This window comes from Agrilus planipennis, unplaced genomic scaffold (assembly GCF_000699045.2).
Source record: "Agrilus planipennis isolate EAB-ADULT unplaced genomic scaffold, Apla_2.0 scaffold20, whole genome shotgun sequence".
NCBI classification, from domain to species: domain Eukaryota; kingdom Metazoa; phylum Arthropoda; class Insecta; order Coleoptera; family Buprestidae; genus Agrilus; species Agrilus planipennis.
The window spans coordinates 1,347,413-1,352,513 of NW_020439516.1; positions in this window are offsets into that span (position 1 = coordinate 1,347,413).

The following is a 5,101-nucleotide window of genomic DNA, read 5'->3' on the forward strand; positions in this document are numbered from 1 at the left end:
CCACAGTCCGCAACGGCATTGTTACTCCGAAGAGAACGGATTTGTAGGTTTCCCTTTTTGTTTAGAATTTACAGAAAACTCCCCTCCACACTCACACGGTCAGCACAGTTCCAGTCCGTAGTAAGTACGTAGAAGTTTTATATTCGGTCCGTTTGCTGCGCACGCGTATGGATGGCACAGGATATGAAAAACAATCAATATCCGTCACGCGGACACTTGCCCGTATTAATATCGCCTTCCGCTTCCGTTTCAATTTAACGCGTCTGCGTCTCGATAGCATTTATTTATATCCAGCACGACACCTTTTATTTACTCATTTGAACGGTTTTAAAAGTTGTTTCGTTCTCTAATACGTAATAACTGACTATCTACGGGTAGAGACAGAGCAGAATCTTTTTCATTGCCTGTCCATAATTACTTGTTTAATAAATTCCTTGCGATTTGTTCTAACTTCAATGATTTTCCGCTCTATTTTTGCAGGTCTCCATGACGAATCTGCGATCAGGTTTTTGCTCGGCTATGGTTTCGAACTGCGGTGTTATAAGTTCTTACGTAAATTAGAATCAGGGATCGACGATAATATTATACTGCTCCAATGATTCACCGTGAAGAAATTTTTAATTATGCAATTTCATCTCACTGACCACATTCTGCGAATTACCGTTTTGTTTTTTTTCTTTGACCGGCTCAAAATGAATAACAAATTAGGAACTTAGTTTGAATTGAGACGTTACTTTTTTAAACTCGTCAAATAACTGTTTGTTACAGTGATTTGCAGTTTTAAATTCACATGTTTAATCGACTGTAAGGAATAAAAAGATAAAAATTAATAAAAGTATTTTTATACGAAATAAATCTATTCTATTTCACAGTTTATCCCAAAATTGAAACGTTTAAATAATTTATCTAAATTTCTGATAATTTGGAAGCCACCATGAAACCACAAACTTTTACCAAGTCGCCCATGTAACATGTTCCTCAGAATCTGGAAAAGTTGTTCTAAAATTTTATAATAATTAATTAAAAGCGTAGATAATTTTCAATTCCGAGCAAATTCAATTATATTTGTAGCAAGAAATTTACTTTAAAACTTGTAATTGTTTTCATTTTCTTCTCCACTCGAACAAATTATCTTTTTACGTTTCATCAAAACCTACATAGTACGTTTTACTACATGTGTTTATGGAGAAAAATAATTTCCTTCTTTTATAAAATCTTCTATACAGTTAACAAAGATGATGCCTATCACTTTTTGCATTTACAGACTAATAATCACAGGTTTTTGGGCTTTCCTTCTGGAGAAAGGACAAAGAAGTGTACTCTTCTGGTGTAGCAGATTTGGTTAATTTAATTTCTTTAAAGCATTTTCATGCCTATACGTTTTTTCTCATGAAAGTGAGTTTGTAGAAAGAACGTTTATGTGTATACACTGTACAATTCATTGGCGCATTGAACTTGATTTACAATTCACGCAAAACAATAATAGAAAAAGTTGAATATCTATCCAACAAAACATCGAGAAGAAACTGATATTCCATTGGTATCTATTGTACCTACTTATTTTCCAACTTGTTTAAAGGTAAACTATTTATATAAGAGTCATCTTTACTTTTAAATTAATTTATTTTTTCTTCCTTAACTTGTGTGTGAAGAAATGGAAGCTTCATAATCCTGTTAAAATTTCATATTTCTTACTCAATTCAATAATAGTATACGGTCTTTCAAAACGTATTTTCATACTGGCAGATTAAGTCACTGAACTCTAATAATACATCAAAACGAATTACAAAGTATCTCCCCCTACTTAACCTAGAATATTGAAAAGACGATATCAATAATGCCACCAGTATCTACCCCAGCAGAAAGAAAAATTAACAAAAACAGTAGAGGTTCTTGATCAGTAAATTACAAGGCGTGGATAACTGTTATTAGATCTCATCGGCACGCCATTGGTAATCTTGATGAATAAGAACATGTTACGTATCATGTATCAGCCTACATGATTTTATTCAAAATTATGCATTTTTTACAAACATCTTTGGACATAAATTCCATGATGGATAATTCTTAATTTCCACCTATATCTTATATGATGTTGCTAAAATAATTAGGACACATTTTTATCTGAATTTTATGGGACATAAAATGGTCCTAAATAGCTTATAAACTGTACCATTTTTACAGCCACTTACCTACTTAGTTAAGAAATTTTGTACGTATGAATATATGTTGCTGTCCAAAAACATAAACAATTGTAACTTTCTCAGAATATAAAGGAAAAAAGCAAATTTTGGAGGTAAAAGATTAATTTTCGAAATATTTATTGTGATATATGCAATTTAAGTCTTTTGTTCAACTATAATTCGTTTCTTTTTTTACCGAAATGCATGGAACTTGTACATGAAAATAGTGTACCTAACAATAATAAATCGGCATACTTTTGCTTGTAGGTTCCCTATTTTGCGAAAGTATGTTAATTTAGCAATATAACGACTGCTGCACAACTGCACAATTTCTTTGAAAGTCGTGGTGCAATTTCGTTTTTATTCAAGATTTTTAATCAAGTAAAAGACATTAGATTATCCGGTTCTTCTACAATTGGATTTCTTGTAAATCGTTGCAATCAAACCTGCGAAATGTCTATTGTTTATAAATATTTAAGAAGAACTGCAACTTACATAAGTAGGCAGTTTAGTGGATATCGAATTTCTCTAATATATAATGGTTCTTTCTCCAACTACATAATTAAAGAACTGAAACAATGGTTAATGGCTAAATAGTTAAACCAGACGTTCAGATGCATTTTCCTGACTTTTAAACATGCATACTTCCATACAGTGGCCCGTGGACCAATTATTTACCTACATATCTGTTCTATTGGTTCGTAGGTATGTTACATCGGACGAAACACGGTTTTTGAAAAAAATTTAAATACAAATACTTTTTAAATACGTATTTTCAAAATACTTTTTTGTAGTACCTATTTAGCTTTGTTTTACTTAAGTATAAAATATTTTTTAAGAAAACCTTGCAGGCATTTTTCTAGACTAAAAGTGGTGTTAGCACTATATCACCAGCTGCAAAGATTGAGTATGATTCATATTTTTCTGTTTGAAGTGATTAAGATATAGTTTTTTATATTTATGTTATAGGTTCTTCAGTTCAGCAACAAATATTTTTTTTATATGCTACCTTATTTACCTTTCTCACCCGTTTTAACTGAAAAAAAAACACTGATGACAAACTAGGTTGCAAATAATTTTATTGATGTAAAATCAACATCAATTATTTTATACCAACATATTTACAACCCCATTTTCTTTCTGATCTTTTACACATTGTAAAAAGAGAAAGAAATGGAATCCATAGTTTCTTTAGCTTTGGGTTCATTTAATAAGTGAAGTTTTTCGAATAGTTTTCTAAGAATTTTGGATTATACGCATTTATTAGCACACCACAATATCTTGTAGTTTTCAGATTTACACAGCTGGCGTATATGAATTGGATATTGTTTTGGGGGCTGTTTTGTCGTAATTCATAGAATTTTGTAGTTCCTACCTGATTTGGCAGGTGCTAATATCAATTTGAAACTTCAAAATTCCATGGATCATGACATTGAGCCCGGAAGACAATATCGATCCAATATTTTAGATTATCCATTTCTAAGGAGTTTAGAACTTTTTGGATTCTCTTCAGTTAAAGAATTAGAAGGCATTCATGGAATGTCTTTTTGTCCCCTTCTTTAAGTTCCAATACGTTCAATAGCCAATGTGAGCAACTTTCTTTCATCATTTTATATAATGTTTGATCGGTGATACTGACAAAACTTTTAACTGCAAAAATGTATTCTGCATTTTACAAATAGACAATACGTTTGGAAAAGTATTTTAAATAAAGTACAAAATGTTTTTCTCAAACAAGTACCTATTATATGAATTTAATAAGGACCGGCTCATGGAACTTAAATTTTCTATTAACTTATCTCCTCTTATTTTTAATATTACCGATCACTTTACCAAATCAGTGACAATTTCTTAGTCTTTAATTTTTGGCAAACCTCGAAAGTTGTTTCAAAAAAGTGATCAACTTGTATAAGCCAATGGAGCATTGTTGTTAATTTTCTTATTAAAAACGTAGTAATTTGGTGTCTCTTTTGTTTAGTTGAATAATAAGATCGTTTGAAGCGTTTTACAATTTTTTAAAAATAAAAATCACAATACCTCGAATTCAAAAAATGACATCACGTACCGGGAACGTCAACTTTCACTCGATTTGTCAATCTTGCGTTTATTTTAAAGAAATGATAACTCTTCGTTAGGTCATTAGTATGTTATAAACGAAGTCGCCGTTTGTGTCTAATACTTCTAACAAAAAGGATGTGGAATTTTTTTATAATGCGCTCAGAGAAACGAAATAAAAAGTTACTTCCTTACGCAAGTATTTATGTTACAGATACAAAGTAACGCGACGCCATGAATTTTAATCAACTTTTGTCTTTTGTCATAATACCCATTCATTCGAAGCTTCCTTATTATGGTGAGAGAAACGATAACATTATCTAATCTAATCTAAATGTGGTGTTACATGATGAAGGTAGAGAAGGTTAGAAACGAAGAGATATTAGGAAGAATGAGAAAACAGAGGGAGATATGAAGGGTTAGTTAGAGTCATAGTAGAAGCAGAAACAGGAATTAAGAGGAGTAGAGGTAGATCTATGGGATGTTCTAGTTCTATGAAAATGCGAAGATTAGCTCAGGATAGGAAAAAGTGGAAGTGCATATCCAATCAGTCTTAGGACTGACGACCTTATGATGACGATATATAGTTTAGTGAAAAATTTTCATTTTAATCGTTTAGATTAACTTTATTTTGAAAAAGGTTGTTAAAGGTTTATGTTTGGAGCACGGCGTTTACGGGTGCGAAACATAGACAGTGGGAGCGGCGGAAAAGGAAAGGTTAGAAGCGTTCGAAATGTGGTGTTATAGGCGGATGATGAGGATATCGTGGGTAGAAAAGGTTAGAAATGAAGAGGTATTGGAAAGAATAGGAGAACAGAGGACTCTATGGAAGTCAATAAAAAATAGGCGAGATAGGTTGGTAG